The following is a 15359-nucleotide window of genomic DNA, read 5'->3' as shown; positions in this document are numbered from 1 at the left end:
TACTCAGGCTCCCTTATCAGGGAAAGCGCTGAACTCTTTGTCAACTAGACCTCACTTTTGGACTTCATGTTGCTCTGTACGTTGTCCAACTTTAGAAGAATTCTGTCAAGTTAGCCAGAATCCGTCTCTCATATATGATCAAATTACTCATCCCCAATTATCCCCCAGGTGATGTCTGATCACCCTGGCCTGCCGGACAGAATCTGAGGGCAAATACAGGGGGAGAATGTGAGAAGAGGAAAATAAGTAGAATTTCTCCTATCAGTCAAACACACCTGAGTTTGTACACATTTGGCAGAGTTCTAATTTTGTTTTCCAATCTCCAATCACTACCTAAAATGGGTCTCACAAGGCTTATGTCAAGGTGTTGGCAGGGATGGTTTCCTGCTAGAGGTTCTAGGGGAGAATACAATTCCTTGCCTTTTCCAGCTTCTAGAGGCTGCCAGCATTCCTTGGCCGGCGTCTTCCTCCTCTGTCTTCAATTCCAGCAGAGTAACATCGTTAAATCTCTCTCTGACTCTGACTCTCCCTCTTGCCTCTCTCACTTACAAGGGCCTTGTGATTACATTGCACCCACCCAAGTAACCCAGGGTAATTGACTCATTTAAAATCTTTTCTAGCATCTGATCCTGAAACATTTTTGTACATAGCTTTTGGGATCTGATAATAGGACTTCTTATGGCTCCTAGATACACATACTCCTTATTGCCACCTGCATAGTTCTGATTAGGAATTAGATGGGGCAACCAAGATTCTAGGATTTTACATGTCAAAAAGATTTTTTTTAATCCTGATGTTAGTTTTCTAAAAAGGTATTATCTATATACCCTCTCTAAAACTATATACCTCCCTTGCCCTGGCAAGTGTGGCTGTTAGTTGGAGCATCTTCAGGTAACCAAGGGTTGCAGGTTCAATTCCCAGTTGGGGCACATATGTAGATCATGGATTAGATCCCCAGTCCACAACATGTGTGGGAGACAGCCAATCAATATCTCTCTCTCCCATTAATGTTTCTGTACCTTTCTCTCTCTAAAAGCAATGAAAAAATATCCTTGGATGAGGATAAAAAATAATAATAAGGAGGTGGAAGAGGGTTTAGTAGGGATAAATGGTAATGGAAAAAAGTACAAAAATATATTTAAAAAATAAAACTATATATCCCTTTTTTTTCTGGAGAGCAAAAATTTATTAAATCTGAAAGAATAGCCTGAAATTTTTGTATTATCCTTTGAAAGTAACCAATGGAATTGTCTTAATCCAGAGAGAGGTTAACTCAAGCAAAAACTAGAATGTACTGACTTGCAGCACCATGAATCAATTGCAAAATACAAATAAAAAATAATAAAACCCTTAACTTAATCACATCAGCAAAGTCCTTTTTGCCATTTGAAGTAACATATTCACAAGTTCAGGAATTGGGCTTGGGTACCTCGGGGGCAGTTATTCTGTCTACCACATTACCTAACCAAGTCAGCCATCCAAAATCATGCTTTTATTACAACAAGGTAAAATATATAGATGGATCAGAGAACATTCATCCTTCCTATTGGAAACCTACTCAAAGTGCATTGACATGGACTACCCTTTCCAGGACCATCTCTTCTTTCCAACACTGTAGCCAAGTGACTTACCCACTCCTTATTGCCATGGGGTAGGGAGGGCAGACCTCTAAAATGCAGCCAGTGGCAGAAGAGTAATGAAAGTGAAGGCCAAGGAAGCCCTAGGAAAAAACCCAGAACCATCTTGCAGGATCACACCATGGGGGAGGCAACAAGTGCACTGATCAGTGAGAAATGGGGCACTGGGGTTAGACTGCCTTGGTTTGAAATTTGGGGGAAGTTTTCCAGCCTCTCTGTGTGTCATTTTCCTCATCTGTAAAATGGGGATGAAAATAGCTCGTACACCATAGGATTCACGTATGTAAGGATTCAATGAGATGGTTCATGTTAAGTGCTTAGAATAATGCTGAACATATTTTTGTGATTATAAATAATAGAGTGGGGAAGAAGTAGTTTTACAGTTGTGAGTGCATGAAACAGAGTTTACTCATATTATTATTTCATTCTTGTATTGTTTTCTGTATGAACAACTGTAAACCTACTTTTGCCCCACACTATATGTATATCAGTATATATTGAATCACATTACATTATATTTTTAATTTAAATCATTTTTATTTTTCAATTACAGTTGACATACAACATTATATTAGTTTCAGGTGTGCAGTCCATTGTTTAGACATTATATAACTTACTAAGTGATCATCTCCATAAATTTCATACCCACCTGACAACATACATAGTTATTAAAGTATGATTGACTGTATTCCCTATGCTGTAACTTACATCCCATGACTAGTCTGTAACAACCAATTTGTACTTCTTAATCCTTTCACCTTTTACACCCATCCCCCTAAGCCCCCCTCCCATCTGGCAACTGTCAAATCATTCTCTGTATCTATGAGTCTGTTTCTGTTCTGCTTGTTCCCTTACTTTGTTTTTTAGATTCAATTGTTGATAGACATGCATTTATGGTCATCTTATTGTTTGTATATTTTTATCTTTTTAAAAATTCTTCTTCTTAAAGCAGACCCTTTAGCATCTTATGTAATACCGGTTTGGTAGTGATGAACTCCTTTAGCTTTTTCTTGTCTGGGAAGCTCTTTATATGACCTTTCATTCTAAATCATATCTTTGCTGGGTAGAGTAATCTTGGTTGTAGGTCCTTGCTTTCCATCACTTTGAATATTTCTTGCCAATCCCTTCAGGCCTGCAAAATTTCTGTTGAGAAATCAGCTGACAGTCTTATGGGAGCCCCCTTGTAGTTAACTAACTGCTTTTTTCTTACTGCTTTTAATATTTTACCTTTGTCTTTAACTTTTTGCACTTTAATTATGATGTGTTTTGGTGTGGGCCTCTTTGGGTTCATCTCATTTGGGACTTTCCACACTTTTTGTATGTCTATTTCCTTCACCAGGTTAGGGAAGTTTTCTGTCATTATTTTCTTCAATCGGTTTTCAATTTCTTGCTCTCACTCTTCTCCTTCTGCCACCCCCATGACATGGCTGTTGGAACACCTGAAGTTGTCCCAGAGGCTCATTACACTATCCTCATATTTTGGATTCCTTTTTCTGTTCTAATTGGGTGTTTTTTGCTTTCTTATATCCAGATCACTGATTTGATTCTCAGGTTCATCTGCTGTATGATTGATTCCCTGTTAAGTTATTCTTCATTTCAGTTAGTATTTCAGTTAGTGTAGTCTTTATTTCTGACTGGTTTTTATGGTTTCCATGTCCTTTTTTATGGTGTTGAAATTCTCACTAAGTTCATTGAGCATTCTTATAACCAGTGTTTTGAACTTTGCATCTGGTAGATTGTCTCCTTTTACTTGATTTTATTTGTTTATATTTATTTATTTTTAGAGATGGGGGAGGAAGAAAGAGAGGAAGAGAAACATCAATGTGTGGTTGCCTCTCACGTGCTGCTTGCTAGGGACCCGGCCCAAAACCCAGCCATGTGCCCTGACTGGAAATCAAACCAGTGACTCGAACCAGCAACCCTTTGGTTCACAATCTGGTACTCAATCCACTGAGCCACACCAGCCAGGCATTTTGTTTAGTTCTTTTCTGGAGTTTTGTTCTGCTTTTTTATTTGGGACATGTTTCTTTGTTTCCTCATTTAGGCAGCCTTCCCCAGGAAGTGTTTGTGTCAATATATTAGGTAGAGCTGCTACATCTCCTGGGCTTGGTAGAGTGGCCTAATGTAGCAGGTGTCCTATAGGGGCCAGTGGCACAGCTTCCCCAATCATCCAATCTGGGCATTCCAGGTGTGCCTCCCCACATGTAGGCTGTGTACACCTCTCTTGCTGCAGTTGAGCCTTGATTGTTGTTGGTATGTCAATGGGAGGGATTTACCCCCAGGCCGATCATTTGTAAGGACTGGCTGCAACCCAAGGACCACTCTGGAGGATCAGCTATACAGTGGCCCACCCCACAGAGCAGGACTTTAGCAGAACTCTGGTCCCCGCTCAGTCCACCCCTTCAGTGTGCTGCTTGTGAAGGTGGTTGAGTGGTGCTTCAATGTGATCTGAAGCTGTCCACTGGGTGTGCTGGCTCTGGAGCCTCCTGGGAGGTCAGGCCAAGGTTAGCCACCACCTGTGTTCTGCCTGGGGCCAGCTGGCATGAACTGCAAAGCAATCTGCATATGTCTGCTACTTGGAGGTGCTCAAGCAAGGCCAAGCTGGTTCACCTTGGAGGTGAACCAAGGCTGGCTCCTGATAGTGCCAGGTCTGGGGCCTCTTATCATGAGGTACAGGGCACACTGAGACCAGATGCTGCTTGTCTGAGAGATTTTAGGAAAGTCTGACACATGAACCAAGACAAGCCATTTGTGTGGAAAAACCACTGGAAACAGCTTGGGTAGGCCTGCAGGTTGTGTGCGGAGTAGCCTCAGGAAATCAGCAGGGGAAAACTGTGTGAGCCAGGTTGAAGGAGACTCAGATTGGCACCCCCTGGCCGGCTCTGAGGGTTGGGGTCTCAGAAAAGGAACAATGGCCTCTCCCAGAATTTTTGTCTGGAAGAAAGCTGCCCCTCACCCCCAGCTCTCACCCAGCTGATGCCAGACAATTCACTTCTTCCCCACGTGTCCCTGGTACCTTTCAAGCTGCTGTCCCAGCTCTGGAGCGCAGAGGGAGTGAGTCCAAGTAAGCCTGTGCTCAGGTCCTTTAGGAGGAAATGGTTGGGACTCCAGAAGCCCTCCACCTCACCCAGCCACAATCCATGTTGGTTTTTACAGCCAGGAGCTATGAGGACTTCTTTTCCTGGCACTGGAACCCTGGACTGGGTGGCCTGGTAGGGGGCAGGTACCCCTTGCTTCTCAGGGGGGACCTCCACAGCTGAGATATTCCTCCCAATTTTTAATCCACCGCACACAGGTGTGGGACCAGCCTGCTGTGCATCTGTGCCCCTCCTACCAGTTGTGATGTGGCTGCTTTTTTAAATCTTTAGTATAAGACTTCTGTTCAGCTACATCTCAGGTAGTTCTGCATGATGGGTGTTCTGTAGCTTAGTTGTAATTTTGATGTGGTTTTGTGGTAGGATGTGAGTATTACATTTACCTATGAGGCCATCTTGACCAGAAGTCCCTGCATTATAGTATTAATGGCATTTATTAGCAGTGATAGTAGTAGTAGAAGTTTTGATAATGAATCTGAGAGACACAAACTAGCAGCATGGAAACCTGTCTTCGCCATTTCTCAAAGTTCATCTCAAAGTTAGACGGTTTGCTCCAGTTCCGTTGGAGGTATCTGTGCCAGGACAGTTCCTGTCTACCTTCTGGCCTGCTCAGATCTGTGGGGCTAAAAAGCAGGTTGCCAAACAAAGTTTGCCCAGGACTTTGGATAGGCCTGGAGTTTCTCTCTAGTCGTAAGGTTTACCAGGCAATTTGTCATACCCAGTCTCATGCTTAGAGGTTTTACTGAACATTGTTTTTACTAACCTATGTCCTAGTTAAAGTTATATTCTATATTTCAGTGAGTAATTAGTAAAATCACAGACATAACCTAAAATTTTCTTTCTATCAATCTCATTTTTTAAATAGCAAAATAAAATAGTGAATTTTGTTTGAATTACAAGCCCTTAGTAGCTGAATCACGTTGACATTACCCAGATGTGCTTGAAGTTCATACATCTTTTATTTCATTCAGTGCAGCCAAGCTCTCCAAATATCTTCATGCTTTAAAAGCTTTGTTGCAAAAGGATTTAATAAAGACATACCCTTGAGGGCACCACTTTTTTCAGTTTATTATTTTCTGTTCTTTGTGGCAGCTCCATAATCATCTCCACTGCACTCAAATCAAGATGACTGCTGTGACATTTGACTATCTGAAGACTCCAAATCTTGGAATGTTTCATTTCAAAGTCCCAAGAATCTTTAAGTAATAGCCAATGTCCATATGAGACTTCCTCACTTTCAAAGCACTTTCCCACGTAGCATGTCATGCGCTTCACACTTCCCTGTGCTGCGGTGGCATCAGCTGTGTAGCTTGGCCTGGGTCTGAGTCTCCGAGATGTGCGGAGACGCAGCGCCAGGGGGCTGACTCTTTCTTGTGTTTTTTCAGGCCGCCCCACTGAAGGGGTGTGCAGGGTCCTTGGCTACAGTAAAATTTCTCTTAACAGGTCCTAGAATGTTCTTGTTAAGATCATTTCTCACTTCAAGTGTTGTTGCTGGAAATGTTTAGAAGCTACACCAGTTTCCTTTAACGAGTTCAGAACTGTGGTAAGAGAAGTAACAACAGAAGGTTCAACCTAAGGAGCGTCATGCTGAGACTAGTGATGCGATGTGGCAGTAGGCTGTCATAGGTACAGACGGGGGAAAGCACAAGAATAAACTAGGTGGCTGCTGGACACTAAATGTTTGTGTCCCTCCCACATTCATCTGTTGGAACCGAAGGAAGAATTAGGTATTACTAAAGCCTGCTCCTGCCTGCCCTTAGGGAGATGGCCTGTTGTTTGCCCAGCAACTCCAGGCCAGCATGTCAGCTATTGAGAGTCACCCCTTCTTCTTCAGTGGCCATGGTGGCCGTGAGAGGGTGGCACCACCTCCCCTCACCTCGGGTGCTCCATCGCCTCGCAGCCAGTGAACTCCTGGGGTCCTAAGCCTTCACAGTCCTGGGCGCAAAGGCCCTCCAGCTGCTGCGTGGCTGGTTGACTGCACTGGACGCCCACCATGGGAGGAGCAGTGCATTTATCTTTCTGGAACAACAACTTAATCTGGATTTGAATTTCCCCCTGCCTTTCACAGTCCCTGTGAGCACCATCTGTAAACTTCCTAACTGCAGGTTTGTTTTCAGGGTTGTCACCAAGAATGTGAAGTAAAACAATAGCCAGTGCCTGTGGGGCTCACTGGATTCACCGGGTGCAGGGATAGCTGCATTTTTTCGGCAGTGGGAATTCAAGAGGTACAACCATTGTGGGTGTCTGTGTGTGGAGAGGTAAGATGTCCCCTCCACTTGCTCCCTTGCACCTACACCCCAACCTGAATGCACCCAGTAGACGTCACCACTCAGGTGTCTGCCAGAGACCACTTACAAGGCCCAGTGGCAGGGTGACCTGGGGCAGTGGGCAGGGTGGCCGACCTTATGCTCCTTAAATTCCCTGTTTTCCTGCAGGAGAAATCTCCACAGCCTTCACAATGGAACAGTGAAGAATCGTGTGTAGAAAGAAAACAGGACACCGATCTCAGTCACGTCACAACTTGTATTAGACAGTGATACATTTGCATCCAAGGAGTTCTAAACTCTTAACCCATGATTTTTCTGGTGCGTTAATTAGTGCAAAGTCAGCCAAATACTAAAAAACAGCTGCCTATTGATATTCTTACCCAGTACTAAATTTTGCAAAATTGCATCTGTATGAATCTCTGTGTGTTTTTTTAAACGGTCCCTTCCTTAAACTAGTCCATGAAATACAGTCAGGAAAACAAGGCATAGATTTTGAATATGACCAGAATATTAAACACCAAGTAGCTTCTCAAGAATTTAAATGACTCCAAAATGAAGAGGAAACAATACAACTCATTGAATTGAGAATTGATGTGATATTGTTACCACAGGAGGGTAATTTAAGAATTGATAGATTCCTGCTGGCTGAAATTGAAAAAGTATTGAGGCTTTGAAATAATTATTAAAAGGTCAGTGATCTGCAAACACATTTGTTGTCATTTTACAATGACAGTTCTACAGATTTGGCAATAACTTCTACCCAAACACCAAACCTCGGTTTGCTGTGCCTGTCTTCAGGCCTTGATGTGCTTGCTGCTGGCGCGAGACTCAGGGTCTGCACCAAACACCTACGTGAAAGCCGGTCAGTTGGACCCGCCTGGGCTCCCATGGGCGGGCAGTGCCTGCAGCAGAGGCAGGCAGTGGAAGCTCAGTGCGCACCCCCTTCGCCTGTCTGCACGCCAGCACTGCAAGAAGGCTCTGTTTATAACACAAGAAACGGAGGCTCTTAAGGAGAAAACAGTGTTCTTATTAGTAACGGTCCTCTGAGTTAACCTCTAACCAGATAAATAATGTTTGATGAATAAATGTTCGTTAACTTAAACAGGAGCTGCCTGTTGGTTTATAAATGTGTAGCTTGTGATACTTACTCTTATGAACCATGAGACCTTGAAGGATACCTTACCTTGGCAACGTCAGAGCCAGTCAGTACCAAACACAGCTAAAACGTGGCTGTTGATCCAACAGTGACTTCTGTTGTCGTACTCATTAGTGACTCTAACTGCGGGGTTTTAAGGCAAATGTGAGTTCTGGGGGAGATATTTTGGGGCAAATGATCATCTCTGATTCTTCAGAGCATTGCCGATTGCTTGCCTCTGCGACCTTGTGTTACTGGAGCACTGGAAAATGGGTTAGTTCTTTGTTTTTGCCTGGCCTCTCACAGTTGGCTGTAACTGGTATATCATTTTGAGCATATTTCCATTATGGAATACTATTGGTTTGTTTATTGATTTATTCAGTTGACCAAATTCAGGGCATGTGATTGGAGGCATTTCCGTGTCAGCAGGAGCCACAGCTAATTCATTCCTGTGGGACTTTACAGGAACACCAGCATCGCTGTGAGGAAACGCCCAGCCTGTAGAGAACTTGTATGAGTTTATTTGAGCTGCATTGATGACAATTGCTGGGGAGCAACACCTCAACAGGTTGAGACAATGCTCCAGAGAATGGCAGTTTTGCAGCATATTTTATACATTACAGTCAATGGGAGAGATGTGGGGAGGATTACATGAAACCCATTGGTGGTAGATGAAGGGGATGGGAGAAAGCAAAGCGGGGTGGGGTGGGGGCCATGTTACCTGGGCATAGCATCTAGTCTTCCTAGCAATGAGTGCATGCCACGCTATCTATAGGACTTAACAATGACCACTGCTCTGCTGAGCTATGCAGCCTGTGGACACGGGCAGCTGGTCACACAAAGGTGGTAGGCCTGATAGGCCTTTTCATCAGGGTAAACATCCAATTCCCAAATGTCTTCTCTACTTGGTTACCTGACTACCTGTCTAAATGTATCAAATTAAGTAAATAAATCTCCGATGTTGTATTAGGCAAACATGAACCTCATTATTTGCCAAGGAGTGGTCATCAGTCTCAGTCTGAATTTCAAATTCAGGGAAGCACCTTTTAATAGAAAGTACTCTTATTGATTCACTCACATGCATATTTTAGTCTCACGTGCTGGCTGCTGTGCTAGGAAGTAGGATGATTACGAAGAGAGGAGGAAGGAGGAGGAAGGAGCTGCAAAACCAGCAGGAAGAGGCAGTGAAAGAAGTGCCTTAGCATTGAGCCTCATAAAGGCATGGCAGTGGGTCCTGGGCACTAGGCCTGGCATGTCTGGAGGGGCCGTGGAGTGTGAGGAGAAGGGAGGTGTGGGCACAAACTCCCACAAGAGAGGTGCCCTCCTTGCACCAGGAAGAAGAGAACATCATCATCACCAGATATGGGAGGCAATGCAAGGGGAACCTCCACAAACGCACCTACTCAAATGACTCTTGCTTCCGTTAATTTTCCACGTACACATCCTAGTCAGGGTCCCACAATTTACTGCCTCTGACTCAAGCCCCTTGGGCTTTCTTGTCACATCCCCACAAGTGACCATTCTTTGTTCAACAATGTATATAAACCTTTGGGCTAATGGTTTCCTCAGGGTTTCATTCACCTTTTGAAGATGCTCGTGTACATGTGAAAATACTAAAGAAACGTGCATGCTTTTCTCATGTTGATCTGTTTTATGCCAGCTCAGCACTTAGGCCCGCCCCAGAACCCAGCAGGGTAAAAGGAAGCATTCCCTCCTCCGCAGTTCTCACTCCTGCTGCTTGTTAAACACGATTTTAAGATTCTTGGGGCACCTAACATTGTTTCCCAAATTAAATTTCATAATTTGAAGAATCCTATTATAGAACGACAGCCCATGAAATTGCTGGAGAATTGCTGAGTTTGAAGAAAATAGAGCGTGGTGATCAGATACAGTCTTTCGCATCAGGTGTAAGTACAGACTGGTTGAGCACAATCGATTTTGTTGCTACAATTTACAATTTGATGAAGATGGAAAACATATGGGGAAAATGTTAATTAGGGGAGTTGAAGAGTGGGCTCCTTAAAATTTCTCATCAAACTCGGAGGAAAAGAGAAAAGTTTGAATTGTCCTTCAGTAATTTGGAAGTGCTTTGTGGTTTGCCTCTGACCAATCCTGGCATCTTCCTGCAAGCTGCAGTTCCAGAAAACACCACTAGTAGGCGCCATTTCTCCATACATCCATTGGCTTTTCCCTAAGGTCATTGAGGGGACCATGGCTGGCCTGGGGTATTTAATTTTTGTGCAAGTGACTGGCCAGACAGGTGCTTGGTCAGGATAGGGACATTGGAAGTTTGTCACAAAGTCTAGGTCATAAAGCCTGAGAATCAATGAGGACTGCTGGGTTCTTTTGAATTTGAATTGAAGTTGTTGAAGATTTTGCTGACTTTGGTGCAGTCATCAGTTCAAAGGGAGACTGCAGCCAAGAAATCAAGAGAAGGCTGAGACTCGGAAGGATAGCAAAGGAAGAATTTGAAAGATTTCCAGGAGTAAAGAAGTGTCATTAGAGACCAAGGCTAAGATCACGTACACCCTCCTATTCCTAATTACTATGTAGGGGTGCAAAACTTGGACAGTGAAGAAGGCTGATAGGGAAAAGACTGATTCATTTGAAATCTGGTGCTAGCGGAGAGCTCTGTGGACATTGTGGACCAGCAGAAAGATGGTCCAGAAAGATGAACAACTGAATCCTAGAGCACATTAGGCCTGAAACATCTCTGGAGGCAAAAAATGACAAACTGAAGCTGGCCTACTTCAGGCACATCATGAGAAGGCAGGGTTCCTGGGGAAAGACAGCAATGCTGGGAAGAACAGAAGACAGCCGGCAAGGAGGAGGCCAAGTTTGAGATGGACGGACTCCATGATATAGCCACAGGCGCAAGTCTCCAGGAGCTAGGCAGGACTTCCAAGGACAGGACGTGACGAACATCACTCATTCACATGGTGGCCAGGAGGCAGAGTGACCCAGCAGCATGAAATACAGAGGGTTCTTGCTGTATTAGCCACTGTTTTGAGTGTTGGTCCTATTTGTGGTTTTCCCTAATTATTAAGGGTTACGTAAAAGTGAATATCGTCCTTAAAAATGTATTATTGTCCACCGTGTTTTAGGACATTGTAGCGAACGTTGAGGGGAGAAGACTAGCACTACACAACAGACCTGGTTGATAAATACAAGAAGCGATGGCAGTTTGGGGAAGATAACGAGGCCTCATTGATCAAACTCAGTGTGACCCAGGACAGGCTCATCTAGAAACCTGGTAACACTGTGCAGTTTGCTTTTTTTCAAGTTATCTTCAAAATCAGCCACTCTTGTTTCCTGGGGGGTTAAGCCCATGTCACAGTTTCCAATTTCAATGCTATTTCTGCGCTCACCCTTGGTGTTCCACACAACCCAGTCTGTGCAACCCACTTCAGCCCCCAAGGGGTTTGCTTTCTCTGCTGCATGAGTCTGTCTAACCTTCGGGGAAGACAGCCATTTCTGGAAGTAAGAGGTTACAGACCTCAGCACAGGACGGGCCTGGATAATCTATCCAGCCACCCACATCTGTATTTCCAGAATATTCTCTCACATTCAGGACTCTGCCTACTTGGTAACCAGAGGAGTCTTCTTGTTGAAGACTCCAAGGCCAAAAGAAAGGGGACTGCCCTATGTAGTGAGCTCCCTCTTCTCTGTTTGGGGTACACAGGATATAGGAGCCCCAAGGGCAGCCTTATTTGGTCCTTTCAGGCCCCTTTGGCTGACTTAGCAGCAAGCAAGAAGGCGAGTAATGTAAAACTTGAAAAAATTGGCCCATATCTCACTGTCCTTGAGAAAGGAAGAATGGCCACTACATTGTGGAGCTCTCACTGGGGGCTGGGTGGTGCAGAGGAAGGGCCCAGGCTTCCAGATGGAAAGGGTGCCCACTCTCAGGCCCCACGAGCAGGGTCGGGCCCTGTACACCCCGAGGGGAACCTTCCCCATTTTGCACAGGGCCTCCCCTTCCCTCGCGCATGCCAGTCTTGGGCAAGGCTCTTCCAGACATGGCTCCCCCTTCTCCCCACCCACCTCCTTCTCTTCCTCCTCTCCCCCTCTCTCCTCCCATCCCCCTCACTCACTGCTTCTGTTTGTTGTATGTATGGTGATTTAAAAGTATTTGAAGGTTCTGCACATTTAAAATAATTTGATGCACAGTGTAATACGGGACAAACACCTTTCCTCACCTGAAAACATGCCTGGTACGGACTTGACTTTTTCAAGTTACCTTCAAAGTCAGAGCTCCTGGGTGACCAGTTTTTGCCCTAAGGAGTGTGTATGGAGTAAGACCCACTTGCCAACGAAAGACTCTCTGAGCAAGGTTCAGAGAGGAGAGAGCTGAAGTCACCCTGTGCCAGGAAGACTTGGGAAAAGTCTGTTTTCCAATAGGTAGAGCCACTTACTGACCATTTGGAGTAATTAGACTGTCTTTATAAACTGTCAGCTTTCTGGGAAATGGCAGGTAGAAAAACAGGAATTGTGTTCTCATGACTAAGTAACAACACTTCCAGCGCTGTGATAGATTTTTAAAATTCCATAGCATTGGGGTTTTTCAGAACCAGGCTGCAGAGACCAAGCTGATGAACCACAACTCTGGGAATGATGTGCTTGTTGCGGGGAGGCTCGGGACATGGAAAACGCTGTCGTCAGAAAGTGCTGCTGATGTGAGCCCTGGATCACCACCATTAGAAAGGAGGTGCAAATCTGAGGGCATGTAAATCATGTATGCCATCACTATTAAAGGGCCATTTCGTAATCGAATTCAGCAGTGATCTAGACTTTTAACACAGTATCATGCCCGGTTTGCAGGTTCCCAACAGAAAGGGGCTGGGCAGCCAGGAGAGGTTGTGGAGGTGGCCCCTGCAGTGCACTGAAGGAGGAGCACAGAGTCGAGAGCCCAGCTGTAGCAGTGCTTTGCGCTGCGGGTGAGGAATTCAGCGAGACTGAGCAGTCTGCTCAAAGTCACTCAGTGAGTGAGATGAAGAGTCAAAATTCACATCCAGGTCTTTCTAATTCCAGCTCCACGATTTTAAACACTACTGACTGACAGGCCTGCCTGCATGGAACAGTACGGGACATGGGATGATTCTGTTCAGACACAGAAACCTGGAACAAGACTCACTATTGATCATCAGTATGCTTTTATAGGGTTTGTGCATAAAGGACTAAAAGTACGTTCTTGTTCTTTTTTTTTAAAGTAGAGGATTCAACCCAAATTAAATATAGCAAAGAGTAACTGGGTGCCATGACCTTACAAAGGGGTCTAGCTCCTGGAAGCTGGGGCCATATCTGTCTTTCTCATCTTGAGTCCCCGACTGCACAGAGTTTGTTGAATAAAGGAATGAATGTGTGTATGGGCCTTTTCATCATGTCTTTTGAAGCACTTACTCTAAGACAGATGTTCTTTGTTGTGGAACCCCTTAAGCGTGATGTCACCTGGGTGTGACAGAAAAGAAACAGTTTCTCAGGCACTCTCCGCTATGTTACTCTAACCAAGACCCACCATCCCTTTTACATGAGGCTGTGTATTCTGGAGGCATGTTGTAGTCCCATCACATGCAGGAGTTTTCACCTGATTTATTTAATATTTGTTAAGTGACAGTCACAAGTTTTTAAGATAAATTATACAAATCCACTTGGGAATCTTAAACAAATACACAATAGTACAAAATCTATGGTAACAGAGAAAGTATTAATAGCTAGAGAAAAAATCTAATTCAAAACTCTTGAACTCCCGATATTAGTTTGCATAATTTGTTTCCAGCTATCAGCCTAAGAAGCACAAAAAATAGTTTCGCTGCATCATCTGGTCAAGTGCGTTGTGTAAACACTCCCGGTTTAGAGTGCTGCCTCACGCACAGTTACAGCTGTCCCAGGGGTGATAACAGTGGGGGGGACCTGACCAGCCCCGCTGAGGACCCGCGGCGGCTTGGGCGTCGGGAAGCCAGGGCGGCCTCGCTGTTCCCCATCACTGCTTCTCGTACTTCTCTTCTCTTCCCACTTTCTGCCGGAGTCCTCCCTTCCCACCTCACATGTTGGGTCCAGGCTTGGATGTAGCCTTGCTTAAAGGTCAGTGTCAGCTCCTGCTGGATCAAAAATGCCTATTAGAAATAAATACCTTCCTTAGGCAAGAATAGTAAAATAGCATTACACTAGAATGTATGGGAAATGGAGTATTTCAATTCATTGACAACCCTACTCTATTTAGAACTAACTATGCAATCTTTATTCTTAATAACAGCTGCATTGAGAAATAATTCTATACCATAAAATTTACCCTTTTAAAGTGCATATTTCAGTGGTTTTGGCATATTCAGCACTGTGAATCATCACTAAATCCAATTTTAGACTGATTTTATTACCCCTCCCCCCAAACCCCACACTCCTTAGCAATCATTCCCCAGTTTCCCTTAGCCCCTGGCAGTCACCAGTCTACTTCACGTCTCTGTGCATTTGCCTGTTCCGGGCATTTCCTATGTGTGGAACCACACAGCACGTGGCCTTTTGTATCCAGCTTCTTTCTCTTAGGGTAATGCCTTCAAGGTTTATCTGACCCAGTGCAGTGTGTCCACATTTTATTTCTTTTTTTTTTGTTTTCATAATATTTCATTGCATGATTACATCACATCTTGTTTTTCTGTTCATCAGGTGAGAGCCATTTGGGTTGTTCCTCCTATGTGACCATTATAGATAATGCTGCTACAAACATTCTTGTACAAGTTTTTGTGTGGGCATATGTTTTCAGTTCTCTTGGGAACACACCTAGGAGTGGGATTGCTAGGGTTTATGGTGACTTTATGTTTCACCTTTTGAGGAGCAGCTAGACGTTTTTACAGTGTGGCTGCGTCATTTCACATTCGCACCAACAGAGCATGAGAGTCTCAGTTGCTCGTCCACATCCCTCACCAGTACTTGCTATTTTCTGTCTCTTGATCCAAGTCAACTAGAGGGTGTCAAGTGAGGTCTTGTGGTTTCGAGTTACATTTCCCTGATAACACTGGGCATCTTCTCCTTAGCTTATTGGCCTCTTACACATCTTATCTGGAGAAATGTTTATCTAAATAATCAGATAATCCCTTATTATTACAATTTTGTTGTTGAAAATCTTTTTAAAATGCATCAAAGTACTGTTACACTAACCCAGTGCATCTGCAGTTACATTTTGAACATTGTCTGCCTGTTGGTGTTGGATGTGCTGGGCCCTCGGGATGCCATC

Source organism: Phyllostomus discolor, chromosome 11 (genome assembly GCF_004126475.2).
Source record: "Phyllostomus discolor isolate MPI-MPIP mPhyDis1 chromosome 11, mPhyDis1.pri.v3, whole genome shotgun sequence".
Lineage (NCBI taxonomy): Eukaryota > Metazoa > Chordata > Mammalia > Chiroptera > Phyllostomidae > Phyllostomus > Phyllostomus discolor.
The sequence above is the reverse complement of the archived record's forward strand: the minus strand, read 5'-3'. Positions refer to the sequence as shown.